At 42.1% G+C, this 14691-nt stretch overlaps 1 protein-coding gene across 6 annotated transcripts in view; it reads right to left on the reverse strand.

The window, feature by feature from the left end:
* The window catches only part of LOC103384697 (ERC protein 2-like), a 219721-nt gene that overhangs the window by 3011 nt on the left and 202019 nt on the right, over positions 1-14691 (reverse strand). The window lies entirely within an intron of this gene.

Here is a 14691-nt window from a genome sequence, read left to right on the forward strand (position 1 = left end):
AAAAAAGGAGGTAAAATGTAAACAATAAATTAAAACAAAATTGTGAAATTTTAGTGTTAAAAAGTCTTAAGACATTAAAACAACAGGGCAGATAAAAGTAAAACTATTAGGAAATATAGCCCAAAGTCATATTAATGTTTCAAAAAATTCAAAGAAATTAAACTAGACAAACGTTAGACAAAAATAGTAGTAGTTTTTAAACAATTTTTGTTTTCAGAGATGAAACCCATGTGGCACATCTTCATGGTGTGTGTAAAACATGCTCTCAGTTCTTCTCGCGGCTAATGTTACTGTGGCTGATGCCGGACAGGTGCTAAGTGCGTCAGACACGGCTCCAAAACATGATGGGCCACATTTCTGAGTCTGCGCCACACTCCTCCTCCTCCGCTTCCTCCTTATTTTTTGTTCTACTTTCGTATCGTACCTTCTCTATCACCTCCTACACCCCTACTCTCCCACCCCCATCTTCCTGTAATTCCCCCAGGAGGAAAAAAAAGGGGCAACATCTGGCAGAGTTTATGAGAGCTAGTGAGAGAGGGAGAGAGAGAGAGATTGGTCAAGACTAAAAAGTGCGAGAATTCGTCTGGGCCAGTGCAGGATTCTATTGTCGTAGTTGCCGTCGGTGGTGAAATACCTGCTTATTTAACAACACAAACTATGTCAAAGGAGACATTGTTTATTGTATTTTTTTCTCTTTTTTTTTGATAGAAGTAGTTCAGCTACAACCACTATTGGCCAATTAGTCAGTGAAACAAGGCAGAAATGGTTGGACGTCTCCTGAGGAGACAAACGCAGACAGAAGGAAAAGAATCACATTTTCATACTATTATTATAACATTATTATTTGATGTTTAATTCTGAATCCAGTTGGAGGCTGGATTGGGCGGTCCGGCAGGCCGGATTTGGATCACTGCTCAATAGTGTAAACAAAGCTACATTAAAAAAAACAACAAAGGGACACTTAAGAGATACACAGTGTAACTGTGATCACAGAGAGAGAGGGAGGGAGGGAGAGAGAGAGAGAGAAGGAGCCTAAAGAGATGGGTTTTGAGATTAGATTTGAAGTGTGACAGTGACATGATGTTCCTGGTGTTGGTGAGCTCCAGAATCAGGGAGCACAGTGGCTGAAATCTCTGCTCCTCAGTGTGGTGAGACCGACAGAGGGTGGCAATCGAGTGGACGTAGAAGAAGAAATGAAATTAGAGGAGGTGGTGGCATCATGGAGGAGGCCAGGAAGATTGGGAGGGTCAAGTTTGACTAGCCTTGAATGTGATTTTATATTTAAAAGACGAAGTAGAGTGGCACTTCGGCCCAGGGGCAATGTCTCTGTCATTGGTGTGGAACCCCAAGGTTCACCTCCTGGGCAAGTTCGAATCCAGGTTAGGGTGGTTGGTACCTTCCAGTGGACTCACCACCTGCAGGTGACCTGGTAACGGATAAGCGGATGAAAATGGATGGATGGATGCAAGATGAAGTAGGAGAAGATGAAGACGTTCCAGGTTTTGTCAGAGCAACAATGAAGGAAAATGAAGAATCCAACAGCACGCTTTCCACGTGGTCTCCACTGCTGTTAGCTGCAGGTTCCGTTTTCCTACATATTTTGTGGGAGGTCTTGAAACACAGAAAATGGATGGTTAAGGCGACTTTCTTTCGACGCTGAACAGTTTCCGCCTCAAATTTAACCCTGATTTTGTGATATGTTATATGTTATTGTAAGTTCCGAAGTACGTAAGGTGGAAATCCGAGTTACGTTGTCACTTGGAAATGAACCCTGACCTAAGTCAAGCACCCTGTAATTTTAGTTTATTTTAATGTACTGGCACAGCTTGACAAATAGTGTTGATATTAATAAAGTATAAAAACGACTTTTCTGTCAGTTTGATTGTGCTTTAATACTATATTGTTTTTTTTACGCAAGTCACTTCAGATTCAGAGGATCAACACAGTAAACGTACAGTGACAGAAAACATCAGGCCTCGGAACAACTATTCGACAGCTGTAACAACTTGAACAAAAGAAAATAAAAGTAGAGGAACGAGAAGAGTGGCACTCAAAACGGTTTTGAATGTAGAAAAAGCAAACAGAACATGATATCGGTTCATTAAACAAACATATGGCAGCCTAAAAGAACACAGAGGTGGAACGTATAAACACGCTGTTCTTACTGTAAACTGGCTGGTGTAGGCTCCGCACATTTCCTTCTCGGTTTCCCTGTGGTCCTGATCTGTAAGGAAGTCTGAACCTCAGACTTCGTCTTCCAGATTTTCCCTTTTTTTTCATTGTTGCAGGAAGTAGGAGATAAATAAAATGGGGGACAAAGATGCGGTTCTGTCTCAGCAGACAAGGACGTCTCCTTTTGGCACAGAACAATAAGACGGTCTTTGTGGTTTGTTCGGTTTTGAAGTCCTTGCTGTGATATTTCCCAAAAATGTAGAAGCTTTGAGAAACTCCTCAGGAAAACTTCTCCAGAGACTTCCAGGTTAAATAAAGGTCAAACATGTAAAAAAACAACCAAAAAACGAAGAGCTGCAGATGTAAGCACATTCAAGCCTTCATAAATCAGTCCAAGAGTTTGCACGTGTTTACGGCCACAGTTCCACAGTTCCACAGGCCCAGCTCAGCCACACTAGTTGTCCAAAGTGGATGTTGGGTTGATGTGAGGCCAGAACCCTGTCGCACCGCGGTTCTGTTAAATAAAACCCAGCTCCTGCACTCGATTGGAAACAGCTCGGAAAATCAAGGCATTGGACGGAATGCCAATATCTTCCGAGCTGTAGACTGATGACTGACACCCTGTTAAGAAACCTTCACACACGGCAGTGGGCTAGAGAAAGAAAGCCAGCCAAAAACCCCATGTCAAGTTTGACAAAGACTAATTTTGCTGTAGAAAATTTGTCTTTTTCAAAAGTGAACAGTTCAAATCAATGGTTCCACTACAAAAATACCTACATCAATGGGTCAAACACTTCTTGTTTTTTCCACTTAGACTATGTGAAATAATGAATTACAGGCTTTTAGTGGCCCACGTCTGATTATCAAAATGTGGCCAACAGTTCCACACATGCATGCCCTTTCCTGGCTTAATTCTAGACCATCATCACACACAGAGTTTGAAAATGTCAACTTCAAAATGTCAGCTTCAACTAAAAGGTATTTCAGACATTCTTAAACAACAGATCTGGGCCGCCGAATGACCCATAAGAGACATAGGAGGTCCAGGTGACCAATTTATGGGAAGTCAAGAGGCCTGAACCAAACTTACTAAGAATGACTTCCCTGTGTTTGTACCTTTAGATATTGAAGTGATTAGAGATTAAGCCTAGTTGTATGCTAAAGGCTAAAGTATTTTTTGTGCCCTTTTGGTAGCGTTGTTGTCAGGGAGTGGGACCATAGATGTTTCCTTCAAATTGGTAAATGCTCAGGGTTAACTATGTGATACTGCGGGGCTTTCGATGACCGGATTGGCAAATGTTCAACCACTTGACCTTTTACAGAGTTCATCTTGTGTCTGTAACGTTGTTGGTCCAGGGAAGAATGCATCTTCAAACGTTTTAATCGTCGAACCGTTTTTATGAAACAGTAAAAACAAAAAAAGGCAGTTCCTGCTTGAGTGTGTTGAGTTCTTGCAGCCTGCGCTCAGAAACTCTTCCCTGACGGAAGGAAGGGGGGGAGAGAGGGAGGGGGGGGGGGTGGGGGGGGGGGGGGGGGGGGGTGAGTAGAGAATCAGTTCAAGAGCTCAGCCACAAAGAATTAAAAACAAATGCACACTTTAATATGAAGGAGCTCAAGTTGTTTTTAATTTCCTTGGTCATCTCCTAAAAGGTTCCATCACTGAATTAAATTCCTGGTAACACACACGCACACACACACACAAATCTGCCAGGTCCATTGTACACATTTTCAGAGCTGTAGTTTAGCATTTTCTGACAGTCTGGCCAGTTTCCAGAGCTCCTTTAGAATTCTTTAACTGCAGCCCTGACATCAAGTGCTCATTAATAAAATGGGGGAGGGAGGAGGAAAAGAGAGAAAGGCAGAAAGGAAATGTGTCTGTTATTGGGGCTGCACAGTGGTCGGCAACAACACACTTCTTTTGTGGGGGTTAGGTGGTGAAAAAAGTGTGGGGGGGCAATGATGTATGTCTGGCATACTGGGGGCGCCTCATTGGCGGAGGAAATAGGCTCCGAAATAACTACCAATCACTAAGGACGTTATCATCAGTCACTTAGACCGAGAGGGTGAAGTTCAGGAAGTTTGATTCTGCGGAGGTAAGGTTTGGAAATAATCTGTGGCTAGTCGATAATCCAACTGTTAGGGTTACGATTGGGTGCGAACGAGGTTTTATTCAATAGTCTCTGGAGTTTAAGTGAGTCCAGTTTTAAAGGTAAGCATCAAGTTCTGCAGGCGCTGCTCTCTGTCTCTGATTGGCTGCTGAGAAAAGATAGATTATCCATTACATCCAGGAGTAAATAAACAGGCTCTGCAATTAAAGTGCCATCATTTGTTATGCAACACTGTGCACTTGTGTGTGTGTACCCCTCCATGCATGAACAAATGCATGTTTCGTGCATGCACGTGCTTATGTTTAGGATCCCTAGGAGTGTGTCTGTTCTGGAACACCACTCTCAAATTTCGTCCCTGTCGTCTGCACCTGAATTAATGATTCCCGGGCCAGAGAATCAACAAATATGGCCCCCGGCAGGGTAACATGGAGACGCAGGTCCTGCCTGTGGGTGTGTTTGAAGGCTGTTCCTCTTACCTCTCTGTCAACAAGTCACTGCTTCGAAAACAACAGACACATTCACCGCACACACACGCGTGTGACCTCTGGGCTCGAACTGTTGATGAGGACAAACCTACGACGGTCTGTGGGTCTTAAAATGTGTCGTCTGTGAATTAACCAGTGATTATTTATACCAGGGGTCACCAACGTGGTTTCCCCTGGGCCATATGGTAGCTCACATGGACATGAATGTTCTAAAAATAAAACTAATCAACAAGAGGGTCAGAAATTGTACTGTGACTGTGCTTTTTGAATCAGTTTCACTTGAAACTGTATTCAAATGGGTCAATGACGATGGTAAGAAGAGTGTCCACTATTGTATGTCCCAGAACTAACTATTATTACATTGTTGAGGAAGTCTGAATCAAACAAGTAGCACTTCATATTACTAAGGGTCCTTGAAGTAGTTCTCAGTTTCAGAAAGGTCAGTGACCCCTGGTTTATACAAACATCTGCATGGGTTGAGATTGGAAGACCTGTGTCTGTCACTGAATGCTTCCAATGATCACCCGTTGGTATCGTTACCTGGTCTTCTACTACTGTCAATCCCAAATCAGGTGCCTGGGTTGCCGATATTAGCATAATTATGTAATATCAGTACGAATTGTTATCAGTTTTTCCTCTGATAATGAAAATCCAAATATGCTGGAATTACTCAGTAGGCTCCTGAGACGTTGACCTCAGTTTTGGGAGAAAACGCCTGCATATATCTGTATTGTATCTATATATATGAATCGGAAATTAGGTGTTTAGACAGTATTGAATTTTAGCAAAAAATAAATAAATAAATTGTGAAATAGTCAATAAAAAAAACACCTAAAAGTTATGGATAAAAGTGTTTGGTAAACACATAAATGTTAATGTAGCTGTAAGATAATCTATTTAATAACAGTTGCTCCCAAAACCATGCTTAATTTTCACTGTTGTCTTAATCACTGACCTATACTTCATGGGTCGGACTATTATTTGTCTTGGAAGCAAAACAAGTAACATTTATTTATACTGACGTAGGCCAAACCTGCCTGATGAAATCCCACTGTTCTGTTTACATCCGTCTTTTGTGTCAATTTGTCCACCGCTGTACAACTGGAAGACATTTGATTACCCCCTTATTTAACATGTCTAAAAAAAATAAAATAAAAACAAAGTAATTGAAAACAGCTGCGACTGAACCTGTTTCTATCCAAACAACTGAGGCATTTTAATGACTTGATCTGAAAGATACTGCTTTCCCTAATGTGTGACATTCCTGTTGGTTTTTCTTTTTTTTATGATTTTTGGGCCATTTTGCCTTCAATCAATAAGACGGACAACATGCACACTAGGGGGACAGAGATGGAGGAGACCTTGAGGCCACAACCTCAGGGGGGCAATAACTCAACCAGATACAGTATCTGGACGTGAAGTTCATTCTGTGGTCAGTGATGTAGACAGGAGTGATGTCGCAATCACAGACCTGGATCCTTTCGAGGACATGGCCTGCAGATGCCAGAAGTTAGCACGCTGCCTGAAGGCTGCGCTACTGAATTATTATCGAAAATGAACTGTTTGGAAACATTAAAAAATAACAATATGTATGGAGAGGAGCCATTCCAGCTACTACGGTGGTTCCCTCGGGACAGTGGTGGCTTGGTGGTTAAGGAAGCGAACTTGGGTCTGAAAGGGTTCAGGTTTGAACCCCCAACCTGGGTGCTTTGAGAGTGGCACCGTCTCCACACACTGCTCCCTAGGTTCTTAAACTGGCCCCTGCTGACTATGGTGATGGGTAAAATGCTGAGGTTGCATTTCGTTGTGTACAGTGGTGTGCTGAGTCACAATAACAAGTAGTTCACTTTTTGATTTCGATATTTCTGGGCATGAGCATCATGGGGGAGACCCCTTTGTCCTGACCAGGACACACCAAAGAGATAACATCTGTTGGCATCCTAGAGGTAAACTCTGACATCCTCACATAATGATGTTTGTATAGAGAATGTTGTTCTTCTGCTTAGAAAGATTTGAATTCTGAATGACCTCTGGACAGATTAACAACAGTGGGATACATTCATTGGACAACGCTTTGCTGCTTCAGGATGTCGATGGAGCTGCGAGAGAGTCAGAAAGAGACACGTTTGACAGCCTAATGCAACAGGTAATGCTGTAGATTTTACGATGTTTTTTTTTTTTTCTTCCCAGACGAAGAAACACGTGTGACTAATCTAAACTATGTATGGCTGAGTTCCACTTGGCTTTGTTAGTTTCAGGGCACATGCATCATCAAAGTATCCTGACTCAGAGGAACTGAACGCAGCGGTAGGCTAAATGATTTTTCTTGTTCAAAACATACCAAACACAGTGTCAGCGCCTCACCGTCCTTTGAACGCAACCATCAAGGGTTGCATCCCTTAGATTGAAACACATCAAACCTTTGAGATAAAGAAAATGGGATTCTTTGTATCAGACTGATGCACGAGCAGGACTGTGGTTCTGTCATGCTTTAACAACATTATCCTGACTTCAGTTTAAAGAGCTAACAGAATGAGATAAACCAAGATGTAGTTTTGTTTTACATTAGTGTCAAAAACAGAAGCATAATCCGTACTCCTTTCATATCGGGACTCTTGAAGCGAAGCGGGTTAAGAGACTGAGAAAAAAACACACATTTGTCTAAAGCTTTGCAATAATTTACATCAAACATCTGAGCCTTTGGTTTAGAACCAAAATTACTGAGAAAAATGCTTCTAAATGAAAGCATTTGCCTTCAAACCAAATAGAATTTCCCTCTCTCGCTCTACGTGCTGCCACCATCTCCTTTCAACTCCAATCAGCCATTCCTATCTTTTCCTCCCTGCCTAACCCTCATCCTCCGCTCCTGATGCTTAATGGTGAGATCAGTCAGGGTGAAAACTCTCTCATATTAATAATGTTTCACCCTGACTCTGCAGATTTGTACAGAAAACGATCAACTTATCAGAACGGGGCCACAGCAACAGGCACGGTGCACTTGATGAGGAGATCTGTTTGCAAAACCCTGGTAAGCCCTCAGTCATTTCACAACATTTATCGTTTTTTAATGAGCTGCAATGGTTTGTCTGCACCAACTCTAATTAACATTCCCACTATACCACACTGTATTTCTGAATTCATTTCCTGGGATATGTGTTTGCTGCACCAAAATTACTTCACTAAATTAGCACATGTTCATAGATTTGCATGTCGGTCCACCAGTGTCTCGAATGTTTGTGGTGGATTGATAGCCATTTTCTGGTTGGACTGCAGATAATTAGGACAGAGTAATTAGTCTGTGGTAAAGTCCAGGCAAACACACACACACACACACACAAACAAATGAATACTTTGTATTGTTATATTTTAGTTGATAGATTTGGTGAGAAAAAAAAAACAACAACTTACGAGCGACTCTTCAAATAACTAGGCTAAAGTGATCTACCAATGAAAGCGTTAAATACATATTTATATAAACTTCTGACAGTATATAATCAATACTACACATTATAGAACGGGGTTGTCTCATTTTGGTTCAGGTGCCACATACAACCTAATTAGATGTCAAGTGGGCGGGACCAGTACAATCAGAACAGAATTAACTATAAATAACAATAAGTCCATGTTTTTCTCCTTTGTTTTCTTGCCAAAAAGTGCAAATATATTAGATATGTATTATTATTATTATTATTATTTAATGAAATATAATTTTACAAAAATATCCCGAACATGAAGTGTTTGTGTATTTTTTCAAAATTCTTCAAGCGGGCCGGATTGAACACCCTAGTGTGCCATTTCTGGCCCGCGCATTCTATGTTTGACACCCCTGCTGAGAATAATATAAATATAAAATGTATATATTTTTTAATTGCTCATGAACTACCAGTACTCCCTTGGCAATCTACTGGTAGATACTGATCACTTATTGGAAGCCCTGGTCAAGGTCATGATGTGTCTATGGCAGGGCTGGGCAAACCGTTTGTCTCATAATGATGTTCAAAATTTGACTGGCGGGCCAGTTAAGTATTGGTTGGATGTAGAATGCTAAACGAAATATTTTGAATAAAATTTACAAGAATAAACCTAACCTTTAAAAGATTATTTAGCACCATGTACAGTAGTAACATCAACTCACATTACAGTTGATTCGTAATGAACGAAACTAAAGGTTTGACATTGGTCTTTACCATACCTTGTATGTATGCAGTGTTTGGCAGGCCTGATTAGAAGGCCCAGTAGGCCGTATCTGGGCCACGGGCTGTAGTTTGGCCAGGACTGGCCTGTGGACCATCAAGGACACCATGAACCTCTAGCCCACGATATGTCTTATCTTTTCAGCTGTTTGACCAACGATCCTCATGCCCTTCTTCACTACATTCAGAAATCTTATCCTCCTGCCTGGCAGCTTCACTTTCAGCACCTTTATCTAATTTCATCTTTAAATCGTTTCCCTCCTTAGTTCCTCTGATCTACTCTTTTTTTTACTATCATTACTCTGTCCATCCTGGTCACTCCCGATAAAATTCTCAGAATCAATCTTCACCTCTGGCTCCTCCACTAAGCCCCCGATGACATAATTCACAAGTGTTTAAAACACATTTTTCCCATGGTTGTGCAGTGTAACACAGCCAAGATGTTGTTAGACCTTCTCCAATCAGCAGACCACAATTTAGGACCAAATTGGATGTAATTTGCTGTTGATTCTCAGAGTTTACGAGTAAGGGTCTAGAAAAGTTTTTGCAACCCTGCCTAGAAGAATCATTGTCTGAGATGCTATTTTTGGCAACTACGTTCAAAACAAAGAAACAGTGAGCATCATCCAACCATTCAGCCAAACGGCCAGAAGTTGAAACAGAGTGTACACGATCCAACACTTTGAAAATGTGAGAGAAAATGTTTTATAGGTGTGTGTCAACCTGAATTTCTGACAAGGTTGCAAAAAAGAGGTGATCCAGAAGGATAAGGTGGATTCTAGTTCACTCCCTGTCCCATGTCTCCGTCTTTGTCCTCAGGAAACCATTCCAGTCCTGAGAGTGTGCATGTGAGCAGCCAAACTTCTTCTTGTCTTTAAGTGCTACTAATATAAACTGCCTGTTAAATGGATCCTTGCAGAGTTTTGGGACCACCAAAGTCAGAGTGCTGCTCTTTCACTTGGAATTACCCTGTGGTCGGTGTTCCTTCACTCCCAGAGAGAAAAAAAGGAGAAACATACTAAATTCAATTACCTGTACAAAGATTTGAACCCCCACAACTTCTTAACCTCATTCTTCCAAGCAAGACACAGAGAAGCAGCCACGCTACGGATCGAATCAGTCGTATGACAAATGCTGGCCAGGCGGGCACTGCTGTGTTTTTTGTTTCTTTGTGTGAACGTACAGCCCAGATCGAAAACATTGGTTTGGAAAAATCATGGTCTATTTAACCTCGTGAGGAGAAGGTCAGAGGAGAGGCAGTTTTGAGAGAAAACCCCTTGCCATGAAACCAACATTAACAAATGACTGCTTTTATCATGTGTCTGATTTATTGAACCCAGAGCCTGCGGTACGGCAACTCCGTGATAGTCATAACATGGCTGCCTCGCTGATACAAAATAAAAAGGTGCATAAAACAAGGTCCTTCCAAGATCCGCAGATATTTCAGTCGCACATTCTCGTGGAGTGTCTTAAAAAAAAAAACTTGGAAAACATTAGATGGGCAGAAACATATGGCGTGATGCACATTCCCTCCCGATCATTCCAATACTGCAGCTTCTTTCAAAAGCCCCCTTTAGAAAATATGGACTACATCAAACTGTCCCAGCAAGAGAGAACATCTCTGCAACAATTGCTTCAAGACCTCTTTCTCTCCCTTGCCCCTCCATTTTCTTCCCTCTTTCTTTTTTTTTTCTTTTTTTTTCCCTGCCTGACTTTTACAACTTCCTCCTGGTTGGGGCTGCAGCCCTAACCCAAACAAAACTCCATTTTTTAGTTATTGGCCCTCATGGCATGTAATGGAGAATCAAGCTAATTATCCCTACAGCTGTTTTCACTTGCTTTTTATGTAAGCAATACCTGGCTGATCCAGAGAGCAACAGTGAGGCCCTTCTCTGAGCGCTCCAGGCCTCCAGGCCGGCTGGAATTAGAGAGCAAAATGCCAGGTTTTCCCCTCCTCCCCCTCCCGCTACTGCCCGCGTGTACCCCCATCTACACCCATCTACCAAAGTGAAAGCCACCAGGTCTCAGCTTCCATTTCTACTCTAAAAAAACAAAAACACTCTTGTTTGATCTTTTTGCGAAGCTGCTCTTCTCTGGAAAAGATTGATCTGCATGACAAGGTCGCGGGCGATTAATGAAGTCAGCCTGAGGTGTGGCTGCATTTCGATTGGAAAAATTACTCAGAAAGGAGTGGAACCGAGACAGAAGGGGGTAAAAGGTAGAGAGCAGGGGGTAAAGAGTGAAAGAAAACAATTGCTCATAGGGTTAATTACATAATTTCCTTCATCTGAGCAAACATGCTGGGTGAAAAGCAAGTGTGAGCAGGAACCTGCAGATGCCAAGCTGCACAGAGATCCACAGCTCTCTGGAATAAAACTAAAATCCGGACGCAAGGAGCCGGCAACTACAGATCTTAAAGAATCTTCAAAAAGTGGCTCTAATTTCAGGGAATTATTTTAGAGAAAAAAAAAGTGAGGATTGATTATGATCTTCCCACTGATCACAGGGCTAAAATGACTCACATCAACCACTGCTGGTGCAACGTTTCCCGGTTCATAAGTGTCCATTCATGGCAGCAGCCAGGATTCTGTTCAGTACAAACGCCACTAGGTGGAGTTGACTGTTGAAGAAGAAAAAAAGAAAAAAGTCCCAACCTCCTCTCATGTATCAAACTCATTAAAGTCCCACAGAGACACAGTGTGAATCCCAGAGTCATACTGAGGAGCAGATCAGGTCAGACGTGGACAGAAACACTAGAAGACACAGATATCAGCTGAAGTCTGTGGCAGCTCTGGAGAAGTTAAAAAAGAAATCCCTCCCTGGAACGATTTTTTTTTTTTTTTTTTTTGTCTCTAATCCTGTGAGGAATGATGGACAATCTCTGAGGAATGGCGGAGAGTTTCTCCAGTCCTAGGCGAGATGTGCCAATGCACAAATCAAACCTCAGAGCCAGGAACATGAAAGCAGTTTTGACGTATTTCCATACCTCCGTGCACATGTATATACTTTGCGAAACCACAAGTCCTAACAACTACATTTCATTCTCAATTAGAAATTCGTAAGGAAGGAATTCGTCTGAATCAAAATCACATTTCTCATTTTCTACAGACCTTGTGGTACCTTGCGCTGGTACATTTGTCTGTTTTGTGAGCCTAACCAATGTGACAGGATTATGAAAGAATGTGTTCAAACTTAATCACAGCAGGGAGACAGGTGCACTTGGTAGTCTCCTGTGAAATGTTATGAAAAGTAAATCAAATTAGCTGATGCATTTATCAGCCAGAAGAACAAAGAGTCGTCCGTCGGTATTTTTACGGACTTAATAATTCAATGATGATCCCTGCACTCTAAAACAAGAGTGAGAAAAAAAATTCTTTAAATTACGCAGTTAAATATTTGAAGTTAACTCATACGAACGTTGCATGTTAGCAGTAGAAATTTACTCGACAGTCTGTGTTCACGTTTGTCTGGTTCTCATTCTTATTGCAGCTCTAGGTTTTTAATGGAAGACAGATCTGGACTGCAGGCAGGACGGTCCATCGTGTAAATTGTACAGAATGACGTTTGACACAACGCTGTATTTCCTATGGAAAAAATATTGTACAGACAACAAGTGGACGTTAGTGACACAAGTCGTCGTCCCGCATGGGAAATCATCGGAAAGTGTTTTTTATTTCCCCGACTGTGCTAACTAACTCTTTACCTCTGATTGGCTTAGGCTTATATTTTACCCTCGATTTAACCAATAGTCATAATCGCTTCATAAAATGGGCGGTAACGTTATTCTGCGCGGAAGCAGCATTTACACAAGGACACACCAAGTCAGCAACTATTGGTAACAGACGTGACAACATGATCAGAGGCTCCCCCTGGAGGAGGAAACAGTGACCTGTAACATGAGCATCTGACTGGGAGCTGACAGAACAACTGACTGCTGTGTTATCTCCATTAGCAAAAGTAATACACGGAGAGTTACATGCTCATTTTCCAAATTTAAAATAGCTACATTTGAAGTGTTTCTATTAAAGTTTTTAAAAAAGTGGCTTACATCAGAATCCAGATTTGGCTGGTCTTGGTCTTATCCTGGCGCGGTTTTGATCTCAGTACAGGTCTCCCTAAGATTATATCATGTAATCCTGACAACAACGTTTCCTCTACACAGAATTTCAAAATGTCCCTGTAAAACAGCGATAATCCTCCAAAATCCTCAGAGTTTCGGTATCGGAGTGTGTGGTTCATATCTCGCAGGCATTTTGGAACTTTTTTCTTTCCTCCATAATAACACATCAGAATGTTTTCACCACACCCTGACAATTTGCTAAAAATGTTCCAACGTTTGTTGCTGAACTTGTATCAATCTGGTCCTGATCTGTGGTCAGGGGTTTGGCGTCTCCTATTACACAGCACCAACAACCTCATGTCCATCCGGGTGAGAACTTCACCACAGGATAGATGGATGAACACACGTACTGTACTTTGTTTGTTCCAAAACTGGGTAATTCTTGGACAAATATTTTCTAGTTAGATCACTTTTGGTGATATGTCAAAAACAAACGTCATCCTGGGGGAAAATACATCCCATATGTTTAGATAATTTGAGAAATTTAGGAGCTGGAATCAGCTTTATGTTTGCTCCAACGCAGAGGCGCACAAAGCTTACGAGAAACTTTTATTATGATTATCATTATTAAGGGAACATTGAATAAATATTCATTTATCACTTGGAAAGCCCAGGGAAATAAAAATGCTAAACATGCACACATGGCCACGGGTTTACACGACAATAAAAAGGTGGGTGGAATTCGATCTGCCTCCTTCTTCTCCCTTCATCTGTCTCCGACCAATCTCACCCATTTGTTCTTTCAAGTTTTTTCCCCCCCTCTCCCGCTCTTATCACAAAATTCCTTCTCCTTCCCTCTCCGCAGCGTGAGTGGCAGTGTTTATGTTACAGAGGAGGATGTCAGGAGCAGAACTGAGGTCCATCTGCATGTGGGTCAGAGGCTGCCAAAAAGTAGCTGCAGATGAAATCCATTGTTGGGGGGAAAAAAAAATAAAAATAAATGTGGGCTTTTGTCACCACAGCTGCACCTTGACCTGCAGCTTAACTTGTAACGGCAGCAGACTATCAGAACCCTAGAATAAAGATTCCTGAACGATTCCTGCATCCTGGCACACAGGCCCAGGCCCAGGCAGCCAGACAGGGGAGACGAGTGAAACCCGAGCCCACATTAAAGCACCTCCATCAGGTAGAAGATTAGGGAGAAGGCCCTGCCCGCTCTCAATGTCTGCGGGGGTCCGGGCCCCAGAGGTCCTATCTCACCTCCATCTGGAAAGAGAATCTGAGGGTAGTCTAATGGTCTGATAAGAGGCCATGTCGACTGACACGGTAACAGCCTTTCGCCCCCATTCAGGAGGAACAAAAGCCAAAGCAGAGGTAAGTTGGCTGCGGTGCACTCACATGCGGGTGAGGGAGTGCAGGGAGGAAGCCTAGGTGTATATGGGGGTGTGGGTGCATGGCAGCGTCAGCTCTACTTTGAAGGTCTGAACTCAGTCCCGGACAAACGTGCAGAGGCACGAAGTTTACAGAAACGGGTAAACGAGTGAAACGAGCAACAAAGTCTGCAGAAAACATCTCTCCAAACCACAGATGAACTACAGATAAAGTGTGTGTTTAAACCATTTGCAGAGCTTTCAGACAAACAAAGGACAAAAGTCTGTACAGTATACATAAGT

This window comes from Cynoglossus semilaevis, chromosome 10 (genome assembly GCF_000523025.1).
Source record: "Cynoglossus semilaevis isolate Cse_v1.0 chromosome 10, Cse_v1.0, whole genome shotgun sequence".
In the NCBI taxonomy this organism is placed as follows: Eukaryota; Metazoa; Chordata; class Actinopteri; order Pleuronectiformes; family Cynoglossidae; genus Cynoglossus; species Cynoglossus semilaevis.